The sequence below is a fragment of the Phoenix dactylifera genome, chromosome 3, assembly GCF_009389715.1.
Source record: "Phoenix dactylifera cultivar Barhee BC4 chromosome 3, palm_55x_up_171113_PBpolish2nd_filt_p, whole genome shotgun sequence".
Classification (NCBI taxonomy): domain Eukaryota; kingdom Viridiplantae; phylum Streptophyta; class Magnoliopsida; order Arecales; family Arecaceae; genus Phoenix; species Phoenix dactylifera.
In genome coordinates, this window is record NC_052394.1 from 11973886 (window position 1) to 11991376 (window position 17491).

The 17491-nt window shown below is 39.6% G+C and overlaps 1 long non-coding RNA gene across 1 annotated transcript; it reads right to left on the reverse strand.

Annotated features, from left to right (window-relative positions):
* Positions 1–16003: 16003 nt before the first annotated feature.
* LOC103698843 lies at positions 16004–16575 on the reverse strand. The gene is made up of 2 exons (XR_602771.2): positions 16451–16575; positions 16004–16316 (listed from the first exon to the last, which is right to left on the reverse strand). It is a non-coding gene; the product is annotated as an uncharacterized LOC103698843 (long non-coding RNA).
* Positions 16576–17491: the final 916 nt, after the last annotated feature.

Sequence of the window (17491 nt, forward strand, 5' to 3'; positions counted from 1 at the left end):
ATGGAAGGTGGAGGATATGGGCAATGAGGTCCTCTGTGACACGCAATGGGACACCTAATACCGTGCCCTCAATACCTCCATCTCCCCGATGGACGGTACTGTAGAACTCTTGAACTAGGCCAGGATAGGTGGGAAGGTCCAAGGTGAGGAAGTACTCTAGACCCTGGGCTCTAAGCCTATCGCCTATGGTGAATCCTTCCCGGGAGAGATAGTCGAAAGTGACATACCTCCCGGAGGTGACGGCCTTCCCGGCCAACGGCCTAACATGAACCACCCTAGGCGGGGAACGATCCGGAGGAGGTTGCCTCGCGGGATCGTGCCGCGCCTTGGAGCGCCGCTCGGGACCGGCCACGGGACGGGACCTCTTTCTAACAACTCCCTTGCGAGGCATCTTGACCTAAACGAGATGAAAACCTAGAGAACGAAGAAGGATCGATAGAGGAAGCTCGGGACTGACCTGAAAAGACCTAGGAACGGATGGAAACTCAATGTCCGGCGAAGAATCGACGGGAAAAGGGCTTGGAGACGATCGAGGATGACCTAGGAGTCGGCTCTAGGGCTTTGTGAACAGTGGCGGCTTGAGAAAAAGTGTTTGCGAAACGACAAACCTAGGGTTAAAAAGTCGGATCCCGACTGCGAGTCGACTCCCCTGAGTCGCGAGTCGACTCGACCTCGAGTCGACTCCAGAAAATGCGCGAGTCGACTCTCCTTATGCGCCTGTAGACTTCGAGTCGACTCCCGACAATGTGCGAGTCGACTCCCCCTCAGCTGCCAACTTTGCGAGTCGACTCCCCTAAATGCGCGAGTCGACTCCCCCTTAGGAGCCGGCTCTGAAACTTACTCGAGTCGTCTCTAACCTTGGCACGCACTTAAAAATCATGCTATAACCGTGCCAAATGAGGGAAGATCACCTAGTTGGGATCTGATTTGATGATCATTGAATAGAAACTCTATTTTAACCTCATTTTAATCATCAAAATCAATTAATCTAGTGGAAACTCCCACTAGGATGGGTCAATCACTCCTAATCCCCTCCTAAGTACACTGAACCTCTCTTCACTTAGGGGTTTTGTGAAAATATCTGCTAATTGATTATCAGTACAAACAAATTGGAGAGTCACATCACCATTCAATACATGATCTCTTATGAAGTGATGTCTTATCTCAATGTGTTTAGTTCTTGAGTGTTGAATTGGATTTTTAGTTAGGTTTATGGCACTTGTATTATCACAATTAATGGGGATTTTATCTTGTTTAATGCCATAATCTTCTAATTGTTGTTTAATCCACAAGATTTGAGCACAACAACTCCCGGCTGCAACATATTCAGCTTCTGCAGTGGATAATGCAACCGAGTTTTGTTTCTTGCTAAACCATGAGATTAGGTTTTCTCTAAAAATTGACAAGACCCGCTGGTACTTTTTCTATCAAGCTTACATCCAGCGAAGTCTGAATCTGTGTACCCTATTAAGTTTAGGCTAGATTCTTTAGAGTACCACAGCCCTATGTTCTTAGTTCCTATTAAGTATTTAAAGATTCTCTTAACTGCAGCTAGGTGTGATTCTTTAGGATTAGCCTGATATCTAGCACACATGCACACACTAAACATAATATCAGGCCTACTTGCAGTAAGATACAGTAAAGAACCTATCATACCTCTATAAAGTTTTTGATCTACAGATTTACCTGATTCATCTTGGTCTAACTTACATGATGAGCTCATGGGGGTGCTGATTGACTTGTTTCCCTCCATATCAAACTTCTTGAGCATCTCCTTGATATATTTGGCTTGATTGATGAAGATGCCTCCTTCAGATTGTTTGATTTGAAGCCCGAGGAAGTAGTTCAACTCTCCCATCATGCTCATCTCAAACTCACTCTGCATCAAATCAGCAAATTCCTCGCAGAGGCGATTGTTAGTAGCACCGAAAATGATATCATCAACATAAATCTGTACTAATAACATATCCTTATTTTTCTTTTTCAGAAATAATGTTGTATCTACATTTCCCCTAGAGAATTCATGTTCTAATAGAAATTTACTAAGTCTCTCATACCATGCTCTAGGTGCTTGTTTTAGTCCATAAAGTGCTTTGTTCAGTTTATACACATGATTGGGGTATTGATGATTTTCAAAACCAGGAGGTTGTTCCACATATACCTCCTCATTAATAAACCCATTTAGAAAAGCACTTTTTACATCCATTTGATATAGCTTGAAGTCCTTAGAGCATGCATATGCTAATAATAGTCTAATAGCCTCAAGTCTAGCTACGGGAGCAAAGGTTTCATCAAAGTCTATACCTTCTTCTTGATTATAACCCTTTGCTACTAGTCTAGCCTTATTCCTTATAACAATTCCATTTTCATCTAGCTTATTTTTATATATCCATTTTGTACCTATAATTGGATATTCAGAAGGTCTCTCTACTAGATCCCACACTTTGTTTCTAGTAAATTGGTTTAGTTCTTCTTGCATTGCATTTATCCAATTTACATCATTTTCGGCTTCTTCTATATGTTTGGGCTCAAAGTGTGAAACAAAAGCTAGATGGTTATTCAAATTTCTAAGGGATGCTCTAGTCCTAACGGGTTGGGATGGATCATCTAGAATTAGTTCCTTAGGATGCCCATGAGCATACCTCCAAGCTTTAGTTAGCCCATGATCCACTATAGGCTCTTGGTTTGATGATTCTCCTTCAATTCAACTTTTGATTATCATCTTGTAATCCCATCTCATCTATCTTTTCTTCAAGTATTTCAATATCATCATCAAAATTAACCTTCTTACTAGATGAGATGTCACTAGAGTCATCAAAAACAACATGTATAGATTCTTCTATAACTAGGGTTCTTTTATTAAAGATTCTATAGGCTTTACTAGTTGTAGAATAACCTAGGAATATTCCTTCATCAGATTTTGGATCAAATTTTCCTAGATTATCTTTCCCATTATTATGTACAAAACACCTACATCCGAAAACATGAAAATAGTTAACCTTTGGTTTTCTGTTTTTCCACAGTTCATATGGTGTTTTCTTTATGATGGGTCTTAATAGAACTCTATTTAATACATGGCAAGAAGTATTAATGGCTTCTCCCCAAAAGTACTTAGGGAGGTTACTTTCACATAACATCGTTCTAGCCATTTCCTCTAGGGTTCTATTTTTTCTTTCCACAACTCCATTTTGTTGTGGTGTCCTAGGTGCTGAGAAATTATGGGTTATCCCCTTTTTACTACAAAATTCATCAAATAATTGATTTTCGAATTCGGTACCATGGTCACTTCTAATAGCTATAACTGAGGACTCTCTAGCATTTGTTACTTCCTTATGGAACTTCTTAAACATAGAAAATGCTTGATCCTTATGCGCTAGAAACATGACCCATGTGTACCTAGAGTAATCATCTACTATAACTAGACCATATTTATTTCCACCTAGGCTTGTTGTTCTAGTTGGACCAAATAGGTCCATGTGTAGTAATTCTAGAGGCCTAGAAGTAGAGACACTTTTTATGGATTTAAAAGAGTTTCTAGATTGTTTGCCAAATTGACATGCTTCACATATTTTGTTCTTTTCAAATTTTAATTTTGGCAAACCTATCACGGAGTCTCTTTTAACTAGTTTAGTTATTGTGTCCATGCTTGCATGACCTAACTTACGGTGCCATAACCAACTAGCATCATTTTCTTTAGTTTCATTAACAACTAAACATTGGTTATGTTTTGTAAGGTCTTCTAGATCTACCACATATACATTTCCACGTCTCATCCCTTTAAAAACTAAACTATTATTATTAGGATTTGTTATAATACATAGTGATGGTTTAAACATAACATCATATCCTTTATCACATAATTGACTAATGCTTAACAAGTTATGCTTAAGACCATCAACATATCTAACGTTATCTATAAAGGTAGAAGGGGTGATTTGAACTTTACCAATACCAATGATGTGACCTTGGTTGTTGTCTCCAAAAGTCACAGCACCTCCCTTCTTAGCTTCAAGGGTGAAAAATTGATCTTTATCACCCGTCATGTGCCTTGAACAGCCACTATCCAAATACCAGCAGTTTTTGTTGACCTTGGCTGCAAGACACTCCTACACAAGCAAATCATGTCATCTTAGGTACCCAAGTTTTCTTGGGTCCTTCATGGTTAGTCAAGTTGGTTCCTTTTGGAACCCATACCCTTTTATTTTTTCTTTTAGTTTTACTTTTCCTAAAATTACATGCATTTGCTTTATGTCCTACTATTCCACAACAAAAGCAAGTTATTTTCTTAATTTTAGTTTCCCCAGCTTTAACAAAGAAGTTACTAAGAAGTTTTTGCTTATTCCTTGGTTTATACCCTAAATCCGCTTTATTAAATACGGCTCGTTGATTATTAAGTATCATGTTTAACTTTTCAGAACTATATGTGAATTTTTCAACTAAGGGTTTGTATTTGTTTAGTTCTTTAGTTAATGTCTGATTTTCGGTTTTTAGATCATTTAGCTCTTTAGTTAGATCCTTGTTTAAGACTTGTTTATGGTTTTTGAGATCTAAAAATTCCTTTGTTAGTTTCTCAATATCTTTCGTTAAGGTGTTAGTCTTCTTAATTAGGAGTTGGTTGCTTGTCTTAAGTTCTAGATTTTCTTTGGTGAGATTATCTTTATCCTTAATTAATGAATCATGCTTATGAATATAACTTTGGTTAGTTACTTTTAGTTCTCTGTTTTTATCATTTATATTCTTATACTCAATCATTAATTCATTGAACGCATCATAAAGTTCATCAAATGTAAAATCAAAATGCGTATCGGAGATTACCTCATTTTCGTTGGCCATGAAACAGAAATTGGCCTTCTCTTCTTGTTCTTCATCCGATGATGAAGATGATGCATCGGAGTCCGATAGGGTGGTGACAAGTGCCTTCTTCTTCTTGTACTTACTCCCCTTCTTCAGTAAGGGGCACTCTGCTCTTATGTGTCCCGGCTTCTTGCACTCGTAACACCCAATCCCCTCATTTTCCCTTTCCTTACCTTTGTCTCTGCGGTAGGAATTTGAGGGACCTCTCCTTTGATGATACGTCTTCTTGTGGTTGATAAACTTCTTGAACTTGCGCACAAGAAGTGCCTCACCACCATCTTCCTCATCTTCTTCCTCTTCACTGCTGCTGCTGCAAGACAGGTCCTTGTTAGAAGAAGTAGATTTTAAAGCTATTACCTTTTTCTTATGGAAGGACTCTTCCTCGTTGTGTTGTTTCATGGTAAGCTCATGCGTCATCAGGGATCCAAGGAGCTCTTCAAGTTGAAGCTTGTTCAAGTCTTTAGCTTCTTGGATCGCCGTCACCTTGGCTTCCCACGACCTTGGTAGACATCGAAGGATTTTTCTGACAAGTTCACTGTTAGTATAGTTCTTGCCAAGGCTTTTTAGGCCATTGACAATATCAGTAAACCTAGTGAACATGCTTGTGATTGTTTCATTTGAATCCATTTTAAATAGTTCATATTTATGAACCAAGATGTTTATTTTGGATTCCTTGACTTGATTCGTGCCCTCATGGGTCACTTCAAGTCTGTCCCAAATTTCTTTTGCAGAATTACAAGTTGAAACTCTATTGAATTCATTACGGTCTAAGGCACAATAAAACACATTCATTGCTTTAGAGTTTAGTTGTGCCTTCCTCATGTCATGTTCATCCCAATCCGTTTCTAGTTTGGGTACCTTAACACCCTCTACATATGTGGATGGGATGTATGGGCCATTCACTACAATGGTCCACATCTCATAGTCTTGGGCTTGGATGAATATTCTCATCCTAGCCTTCCAGTATGAGTAGTCGGATCCATTGAAGAAAGGAGGTCTTTGGGTGGACTGACCCTCAATGTGAGAAGATCCAAATGGGGTTGTCATTTTGATCTTTTAACTCTTGAGTGGAAGAGTTTTTGGCTCTGATACCACTTGTTGCCCAGATAGACAACCCAAGAGGGGGGGGGGGGGTGAATTGGGTTTTTAAATTAACTTAGCTAATTAAAACTTTGTGGATGATTAACTAAATACTATAGCCAGTTATTTAATTAAAGCTAAGTGCTGTGAGTAATGTGTGGGGAAGAAGATGAGAGACAATGCACTACAAACACAAAGTTTTATAGTGGTTCGGAGCTAACCCTTGCTCCTACGTCCACTCCCCAAGTCTCACTTGGGAATTTCACTATAACCCCCTTGGATTACAGCCGGTTGTTTTGCAAGCTCGCAACCGAACTTGTTGTTTTACGAGCTCACAACGAACTCGGTCGGTTTTCCCAGGCTCACCGACTAGAACCACTCCGATTGTTTTCCCGGGATCACAATCAAACCCTTACACTCGTTGGTTTTAAATCGGCTCACCAACCAACCTTAATCCCCTTGATTCAATCCCCCGATTGAATCAAGTAAATACACGAGATAGAAGAAAACAGAAAATAGCTTCTCAAAAAGCAGATTTAAAACAATATAATCGTAAAGGAGTTAGAAGCCCTCAAACGCTTTTAAGATGGTGAAGAGGTGTGGCTTCTGGAACTCCGGTCTCCTCTTGAAAGAGTGATCGACTTGAAAGCAGGAGGAGGAAGCTTTGAATGCTGGGAAGATGTTGGTGGAGCAGTAAATGCAGATCTTCCCTTTTTCTCGTTGAAGAGCACTTAGAGAGCTTGAAGACTTGAATGCTAGGAGTGGAATGTGTGTTCTCTACCTTGCTACAGTCTTCTGTGGCTATTTAAGCCAACCCCCACGGAAACTAGCCGTTACTCTGCTTTTTCTGGCCGTTCTGCACACTCTGCGCAGCCTGACAATGTGACCGTTGGTGGGTTGGAGTCGACTCGCGCGATCAGGAGTCGACTCGGCTGTAGCAGGAGTCGACTCGAGCTTTTCCGGAGTCGACTCGGCAACTGTTCCCAGTTTGAATTAAAGTTGCCGTCTTGACTGGGAGTCGACTCGTCTTGACCCGGAGTCGACTCGCCAACTTCTGGCGCTGACCTGGCAATTTTGGAGTCGGCTCATCCTCTGTAGTCCGTGGATCCAAATTTGAATTTTGTCCACTCGAGTCGACTCGACTGTCCTGGGAGTCGACTCGAATCTCAGAGCCCGAACTCCCGATTCTCTGTCTTTTGGCTCATCCAGTCTTGGAGTCGACTCGAACTTCCTTGGAGTCGACTCGGCTCTCAGTTTCCGAAAGTTGGTCTTCTGCCTTTTGACGTGAAGCTTGTCTTGGAGTCGACTCGAGCTGTCTGGGAGTCGACTCGAATCTCAGAGGCAGTAACATGGTCTTCTGTCTGTCGATGGTTGCACAGTCTCGGAGTCGACTCGCGTACTGCGGGAGTCGACTCGAATCTCAGAGTCCATAAAACGCTCTCTGACTTTTTCTTTGTGTACCGCTGGGAGTCGACTCGCGTTCCACTGGAGTCGACTCGAATCTCAGACCTGAAAAACTGCTCTTCTGTCCTTCTGTCTGTTTTCAGTTGGAGTCGACTCGTACTGATCAGGAGTCGACTCGAGCTCGTGCCAGTGACCTTGATACGCTTGGAGTCGACTCGTGAAACTCGGGAGTCGACTCGTATCTCAGACATTGGTTCATGCAGACTTCTTAACTTATCCAAAATGCTATGAACCAAGTCTAGAGACACTTGGACAGGATTTTCACTGAAACACTCAATTGAATTCATTAGTAATCACAAGATATACTCCAATGCTTTGAGCTCATCAAAATCAAACGGGGTTTTAATCAATCACTCCACAATTATTGCAATTAAAATATTTGTGGACACTAATTAATACTTTTTGCAAGTTGATTAATTAGATGCTATGTGCAGTGAGTGAGATGAAAGTAAAGAAGTCAAGGCAATCACAAACACAATGATTTTATAGTGGTTCGGAGCTAACCCTTGCTCCTACGTCCACTCCCCAAGCCTCACTTGGAAATTCACTATAACCCCTCAGATTACAGCCGGTTGTTTTACAAGCTCACAACCCAACTTGTTGTTTTACGAGGTCACAACGAACTCGGTCGGTTTTCCCAGGCTCACCGACTAGAACCGCCCGATTATTTTTTCGGGATCACAATCAAACCCTTCACACGTTGGTTTCAACCTAGGCTCACCAACAAACCTTTACACCCTTGATTCAATCCCCTGATTGAATCAAGTAAGGACCAAATGGATAGAAAAACAAACAGAAAAATACAGCTTCTAAATAAGCAGATTTTCAGCAATATAAATAGAAGAGAAGTTAAGAGGCCTCAAACAATTTATGATGATGTAGTGGAGGGCTTCTTGAACTCTGGGTCTCCTCTTGAATGTCTTGAAGACTTGAAGGCTGAAGGAGACTTCTTTAATGCTGGGAAGAGTTGGTTGAATGGAGTTAATGGCCCTCTTCCTTCTTTTTCGTTGAAAATCCTTTGGCAGATGAAGAATATGTGTTTTCTTTGAAAGGAATGTCACTTCTCTACCTTGCTACAGTTCTCTGTGGCTATTTAAGCCATTCCCCACGAAAACTAGCCGTTAGACACAATCTACTAGCCGTTCTGCACATTCTGCACATCCTGACAATGTTTCCGTTGGGATCGGAGTCGACTCGCGCGATCCGGAGTCGACTCGGCTGCAGCAGGAGTCGACTCATGCTTTTCTGGAGTCGGCTCGGCAACTGTTCCGGATTTGAATTAAAGTGCTCTTCTCGACTGGGAGTCGACTCGACTTAACCCGGAGTCGACTCCCCAAAGTCTGGAGCTGACCTGGCACTTTTGGAGTCGGCTCATCCCGAGGAATCCCTGGATGCATTTTTCAAGTTTGCTCACTCGAGTCGACTCGTGAATTCTGGGAGTCGACTCGGCGCTCAGAGTCCGAACTCCCGAGCTTCTGTCTTTTGGCTCGTGCTGTCTTGGAGTCGACTCGGACTGTTTTGGAGTCGACTCGGCTCTCAGTATCCGAAAAGCAGTCTTCTGTCTTTTTGGGGTAGCGCTGCCTTGGAGTCGACTCGAACTGTCTTGGAGTCGACTCGCCTCTCAGAGACAAAAATACTGTCTTCTGTCTTTTTGGGGTCGCGCTGTCTTTTGAGTCGACTCGGCCTTTGCGGGAGTCGACTCGGCTCTCAGTGTCCGAAAGTTGCTCTCTGACTTTTGCCTTGTATTATACTGAGAGTCGACTCTCGCTTCCTTTGGAGTCGACCTGCCAACCATCGGAGTCGACTCGAGTTCCTCAGGAGTCGACTCGGCTCTCAGGATCCAAAATAATTTTTCTGTCTTTCTGTCTGTAACTCCCTGGAGTCGACTCATACTACTCTGGAGTCGACTCGGCAAGCATCGGAGTCGACTCGCGCTCTTCAGGAGTCGACTCGCTGATAGGTTTTGAGTTGGATCTTTCTGTTTGTCTGTCTGTTCTCAGTCGGAGTCGACTCGTAATGTTCTGGAGTCGACTCGAGCCTGTGCCAGTGCTTCTGATACGCTTGGAGTCGACTCGTAATATTCCGGAGTCGACTCGAGTCTCAGACTTTGGCTCATATTGACTTCTTAACTTATCCAAAGTGTCTTGAACCAAATCTAGAGACACTTAACCATAAATTTAAGAGAATTTCACTGAAACACTAGATTGAATTCATTAATAAACATAAGATATACTCAAATGTTTTGAGCTTATCAAAATCAAATAGGGTTATAATCAATCACTCCACATTGACAATATCAGTAAATCTAGTAAACATGCAAGTGATAGATAGTTTCATTAGATTCCATCTTAAATAGTTCATACTTATGTACTAGTATGTTTATTAGATTTCTTTACTTGATTCGTGCCCTCGTGGGTCACTTCAAGTTTGTCCCATATCTCTTTTGCAGAATTGCAAGTAGAGATTCTATTGAATTCATTATGATCTAAGGCACGTTAAAGCATATTCATTGCTTTGGCATTTAGTTGTGCCTTCCTTCTATCATTGTCATCCCAATCTTTTTCAAGCTTGGGTATAGCAATGTTATCTACATAAATAGAAGGAATGTATGGTCCATTAATTATGATGCTCCAAACATCATAGTCTTGGGCTTGGATGAATATCCTCATAGCCTTCCAATAGGTGTAGTTGGCTCCATTAAAGAATGGAGGCCTATTGGTGGATTGCCCCTCACTAAGAGAAGATCCAAAAGGGGTTGTCATTTTGATTTTTTACTCTTTTAATATAAGAGCTCCGGCTCTGATACCACTTGTTGCCCAAGAAGACAACCCAAGAGGGGGGGGGGGGGTGAATTGGGTTTTAAGTAATAATTGCAAATTAAAACTTAATGAGTAACTAATTAAGATTATTGCAGGCAGATTAATTAGATTACTAGTTGTAGTGAGTGGAGAGGATGGAAGAGACAATGAACCAATTACAAACACAAGAGGTTTTATAGTGATTCGGAGCTAACCCTTGCTCCTATGTCTACTCTCCAAGTTTCACTTGGGAGTTCACTATAATTCCTAGGATTACAGCCAGTTGTTTTACAAGTTCACAACCTAACTTGTTGTTTTCACGAGATCACAACGAACTCGGTCGGTTTTCACAGGCTCACCGACTAGAACCACCCGATTGTTTTTCCGGAATTACAATCGAACCCTTACACCGTTGGTTTTAACTTCGGCTTACCAACTAACTTTAACAACCTTGATTCAATCCCCTGATTGAATCAAGTAAGAAAAAAAAAAACAGTTTGGAAAGAGTACAGGGAAAGCTTCTTAAAAAGCAAATATGAACAATATGAATAAAGTAGAGTTAGAAGCCCTCAAACAGATTTTGGAAGAGAAAGAAGAGGCTTCTCGAACTCTGAGTCTCCTCTTTGAATGCGCTAAAGATTTGATGTCAGAAGGAGAGCCTTGAATGCGAAGGAAAGAGTTTGTTGGATGGAGTTCAATGCGCTTCTTCCTTCTTTCTCTTGTATTTTCTCTTGAGAGCCTTTGGTAGGTGGAAATCTCTTTTTGTTTGAATGGAATAGCTCTCTTGATGTCTACTACTGTTCACTTTAGCTATTTAAGCAGTCTCCTTTGAAAACTAGCTGCTAGACACTAATTTGTGGCCGTTCTGCACAATCTGCAACTCCTGACAATGTATCCGTTGGGGTCAGAGTCGACTCGCTCGATCTGGAGTCGACTCGGCTGTTGCTGGAGTCGACTCATGCTTCACTGGAGACGACTCGCCCACTGTTCAGGATTTGAATTAAAATGCTGTCCCGTTCCGGAGTCGGCTCGGACCAAACTTGGAGTCAACTCGCCAATGTCTGGAGATGACTCGACACTTTTGGAGACGGCTCGTTCTCAGGGTTCCAGAGATCTTTCTTTCGGTTTTACTACCTCGAGTCGACTCGGATTCTCTTGGAGTCGACTCGGCTCTCAGAGTCGGAAACCCCGATCCTCTGTCTGTTGACCTGAGCTGCCTCGGAGTCGACTCGCACTTTGTTGGAGTCGACTCGGCTCTCAGAGACCGAAAAACTGATCCTCTATGTTTTGAGTTGAACTGCCTCGGAGTCGACTCGCACTTTGTTGGAGTCGACTCGGCTCTCAGAGTCCCCGAAGTTGGTTCTCTGCCTTTTAATCTTGCTTTCCTCTGAGAGTCGACTCGGACGTAACTAGGAGTCGACTCGCCAAACTTCGGAGTCGACTCGTAACCTTCTGGAGTCGACTCGGTTGCAGGGTCTGAAATACATCATTCTGTCTTTCTTTTGTTACCTTTTGGAGTCGATCTGGAATCATCGGGAGTCGACTCGGATTCCATCGGAGTCGACTCGAACCCTTCTGAAGTCGACTCGCTGATAGGGTCTGAAAATCAACTTTCTGTCCTTCTGTCAGTTCTTAGTCGGAGTCGATTCGTAGTGTACCGGAGTCAACTCGAGCATGTGCCAGAACCTCTGAAACACTTAGAGTCGACTCGAAATCTTCCGGAGTCGACTCGAGCTTCAGACTTTGGCTTAAGTGAGTTCAATACTTAGCTAATTGACTTTGAACCAAGGCTCGATGCTCTTAAACATAAATTCATAAATATTTGCCTGAAACACTAGATTGAATTCATTAGTATAACATAAGATATACTCAAATACTTTGAGCTCATCAAAATCAAATAGGGTTATAATTAATCACTCCACAAGATTGCTGCCAGTCGCCAGTGGCTATCAACCCCTACAAACCACTGCTACAATTCCATTGGCCATCTAAAAAATAATAACCATAATATATCTCATAAATATAAGTATGCAGAACAACAATGTCTCTACTGATTCAAAAATAATAACAAAACATAAGATAGTATCACATACATCAAAGGAAAAAATAGTTCCTTGTTCCCAAGCCGGTGCAAGCAGGAAAAGCTTCCATAAAATTCACCCTTTGTATTTTTACAAGTTTAAAAAAGCATTCACTTTGGTTTAGGATCTGACCAACTCGAGAAGATCTCCAAAATATTGGAAGCAAGCCAACATTTCCAAAAACATGATTCATGTTGGGGAGTCAGTGTGTGACCAACATTTTCTAAAAAAATGAATTTCCAAAAAAAATCAGGTTGGAAGCCATAGTGTGACCAAAATTTCCAAAAAAATGGATTTCCAAAAAAAGGAGAGAGAACAGATTTCCAAAAGTAATTCTGGTTGGAGAGTCAATATGTAATTTAGATTTTCTAAAGAAATTTGGGTTGGAAAGCCGGTGAATTTTGGTAAAGAATAAGGGTTTGGAAAAAAATAAAAATAGCAAGAGAAAATAAGCATATCATTACGGTGGGTTGAGTCTAGGTTTTAGTAAATTCAGATCTAGACCTATTAGGATTACTAGTTTGATTTTGGTTGATGCCCAAACCATATGCAAATGGTCGCTAGTTTTGGTTAATAAAAATATCATAAAATTTATTAAGTAGTCTTCAGAGGGTTTGGATATATTAAACCAGACTTCCCATCCGATACCAGACTATATTTTGATCATTGATCATTCTATAAACATCCATTGAAAAGTACCAAAAAAATCAATTATGCACTGCAAAATGGGCTAACAAGCTATTCACGAATTACCTCGAGTTTAGCTCAAAATTTTGCTTAAATTTGTCTCACTTGATTTAATAACAAGCCAAAGTCGAGCTAAGCTTAGCTTTCTCGAGCTTGGTTCGAATTAACTTAATATATTAATATATGAATAATTTATATGTATATATCATATATTATTTCAATCACTTTATTAATAATGGATTTAAATGGATATGTGGGATAAAATATATTACAAATATAAAATGAAGATATAATAGGGATTATTTCTCTTGAAAGCCTCAAATGATCTCACTTTTCCCTAGAACTCTTAAACAAGCCATACATAAATATCTTGAGCTCAACTCGAATATAAAATAAGCTGAAGTAGAGGTTCGCCTGGCTCACTCAAGCTCAACTCATTTCCACATCATGTCATGGCTAGGTAACAAGCACATGATAGGTAACCATATAATGGTTGTTATGCAATGTAGTTTCATATACTAAGAGTAAAAATGGAAGAATATTGTTTACACCATATCTGGACCATCCATGATCTAAAGGTTGATACATTAAGAGAGGTGCAGGCCAAAATACTAACAGTAAAGTGGCCATCGTGCGAAATCCACTTATGCAGTGATACTTGACATCTTTGATTTCGATGCTGGAACAAGTCGAAAGAATTGTTTCCACTATCAACAGTCGATATTATAAGCCAAAGCACACTCTATCATATATTGTAGAGGAATTAGCCGATCTTGTCTATATGGTGGATAAATTAGCCAATCAATCTTTGCATCGAAATGCCGACATCTTTGAAGAACCCAACTTAGGGATCTTGGCCTATGTAGACGAAAACACCGAAGACTATTTTGTGGAGTCTTTGGAATTCATAGGCCAAGGCAAGGCAGAATCCTACTAGCAAGTGTAGGGTTATACTAGATAAACCAGGAGTTGATACTTAGTCGACTTTAGATTGATGTTCAAGCTTGAAAGTTGCTATATCAATTTGCAAAATACTGGATTATTAAGGTCGGTGAGACCATGCCTATTTAATTATTTGATTGCGGAATTGGTGACTTACTAAATAGGAGGTAGTGGTATAACGTTAAGGTACTAGCCGTCCCCATTTTGAAGGCCAGGGGCAACTCTTCGATAGCAAGATTTTCTTTGGCTAGTACATATCCTAATCTATATATTAGGGGGCAAATACTGTGATGGGTTTTACCTCTACCGAATCCATCGTGATTTTTACCTTCTGCTAAAGTTTGAGTCTCTTCCCTACCAAATCCTCCATTGTCTTCAAATCGATCAAGTTGAATGTTATCCAAATCCAAAGTTAAGTCGAAGGCAGGTTAGGTCTAGGTCAGTTTAATTTGCTAGTCAATGGAGTTAAGTTTGGGTCATATCTTTAGAGGCTTGATATATTACTGAACACGACCAATTCCTACCACAACATAATTCTCAAGCCTGGCATTATGTAAACTGTATTTTGATATAGGTAAACAAAACAAACATAAAAAATATAAGGATGTCAGGTCTCATTAGAAACAAATCTTATTTTGTTTTGCCCTTCTTTACAAGCATCCTATGCACCAATCCAACCCTAAAAAGCTTTTAGACTAGGCTAAGAGCCTAAGACCACCCTTTTAACTTGATTAGGTTCAATCGTAGAGTATTAACTAGTTCCAAAATATCAGATCTAGTTGGTTAAGATGTGGTAAGAGAGTTAATTTCTGTCAAAATATCTTTGTTCGAATACAACCACAACAATATGAATATGTTGTTTTCAATTGAGCAATTAAATAAACAACTAATAGACGAAGTGAAAAAATCACTTAAAAAAAGGGGATGATTTTTGGGGTACAATTAGAATAGGTTTACTTGATCCGAGAATTTGGGCAATCTCAAGCATAGAGCATGGTAAGTATTACCATAAATCTGCATGAACCACAGAACATAATTATTCCAACCATTTGCGCATATTGGTGCATTCAAGGTGTTTAGTAGAGAGACCAGCAGGGTTCCACATAGTAGCTGTTTTTTGACTTTGTGTATGTTGTTTTGGGTTTGGGCTGAGTTAGGACTGGACCGGAGCAAATACGTTGTGATAAGGTTTTCTGCCTGCTTTCTATTGGGCCAGGTTTTTGGGCTGACCTTGTATCCTCCAATTGTCTGTTTTTCTTCTTTCCTTCTTTCCTCTTAATTTGCTTCTTTTATATTTGTTACTGTTCCTCTCTCTCATTTCATCTATCAATTTAATACGAGATGACTTGCCATTTTATTTTTTATTTTTTTTAAAAAAGAGTTCCATGCCCTCCTACTTGAAATTTTAGATAATATAATATAAGAAAGCTGGTCATTAGTGAGTACAAGTTTTTCATCCGATATAATATAAGCTTTTTGAGTGGCATTGGCCAATTATAATTTTGAAATTCTTGAATATTGGGGCAAGTTTTGTTACCTATAATTAAAACTTTTAACTTTCTAATAATTGCAACTAACTTAAATTCATTGTTCGATTTCAAGTGGAGGCCCAGCTTATGCAGAACGCTGCATTGACCAAGTGGACACTGAAATTAATGACATCAATAGTAATGTGTATGATTGTTATTAAAGTTTATTGATTAATGTGTAATTAATGTGAATGTTGCTAGTATTACATATGCTAGCATATTATTAAAGTTTATTACTTAATGTGCAATAAATATTTTTATTTTGAATCTAGATGTTAATTATACTTTTTTAAAGTATCATATCGCATTTTAAAAATAGCTGTAAAAAGGATAAGTGATAAATTGAAATAGTGACATCCATTCTAGCTATTAATGAGAGCCACTTACAGATATTAAGTCGTAATTTTGAGAAAAAGGTCCTTCTCGAAACAAATGACTAGGACACCACTGCTTAGATTTATACCTGGGATTTCTTAGTTATGGAGAATCTAAGAAAATTATATTTTAAATACAAAAAAGGGTTCAAAAGAAAAATAGATTCGACAACGCATCACATACGAAATGAGCATTTCTTTTTCTATTGCTTTCTTGTTTATAAATTATTTCATTTATTTCCTTCCATATAGAGAGCAGAGAACATGAAAGCGGGCATAGTGGCACAAAATGAAACTCATGAAGACTACATATGTATTAACGAAAAGGCCTCCTGAACTCCCTTCCAAATCATGGTGGAAGACAGCAGCAAATTTGTGTATTGTTATAATCAGCGCATTTCCCAAGAAGATGGTGATTGAATTGGCAATGCTTTTCACAATGACGACTATTTACGCACGGCCCCATATAAATGCAGCGTACAATTTGTTGATCATGAATTGGATAACCTGCAAACAAATAACCAGTCAAACTTTAGCATCAACTGCAGCAATGGTTTCTCAAGCTTAAGCTCAAACTTAATTAGACAGCCAAAACAAAAGCTTCAATGAGAAACACTTTGATGGGTGAACGTAATACGTACTGGTGGATTGGGCAGGCATAATGAGAGTAACAAGGAGAAAGACCAGAATAGCAATGGAATTCTTGGATGTCATTGTGCTTGTGTTGTTTGGTGGTAAGGTAAAGCTCTTTATATAGCGACTCTAGGAAGGGAGAAAGATTTAGTGAGATATTGCGGAATTTATTATTCTTTCAAAGATTTAGTGAGATATTGTGGAATTTATTGTTCTTTCACTTTTGGATTTAGTCGGAGATACAGAAATGAAAATTAATCAGATTTGCTCTTCTTTAATTTCTTGTATCAATTCTATCTACACCATATCTCCATTAGATTCGTAGAATATATCATGTAGATTTTGTGCGATTTGTTATTTCAATTTTTTGATTTTGTCTTATTTACACCACATCCCAACAACCCACCAAAAAGCCATGAGTAACTGCCATGTGGACCAATTTGGATGAAGTCAAAATAGATAGAAATCAGATGATTCTTTTCGGAATTGATAAGATATGGTGTGATAAGTTCTACTAAGTGGGGAGGAAGAGGCTGAAGAAGAGTTACTTAGTCATCATGTCGAAAGGTAGGCTAATGAATTGAGCCTTAACCATTATTAACTACAAAGCAGTAGTCTATATCATAGGCCGAAGTAAAATAAATAACCAGCATAAGCCATGGTCGATAAGGGGTGATTATCAATTTGATAGTTATTGTAGAGCAACAATGCAATCAAACGTGCGTAGTGCAAAACAACAGATGTGAGTTACCAGAACCACCAGAAGTTGAGGCCAAATATGGAGCTACTATCAGAGTGGGTAGTTAGTTTATTTTAGTATACATATTGAAATTGTGCTCTATATAGGGATCCTTTGATAATCAATTCAATGCATCATTATCTTATCTTAGCTTTACTCTATCTTCTATCCTAGGAGTAACATAACTTAGCTTTCTACCTACCTTAGCGCTACACGCTTGTCATAGCCTAGCACTATCTCTCTACTATAGCCCAATGTAACACCCTTCTATCATATACACCGTTTTATACACCTTCGAGCTATGCTTTTG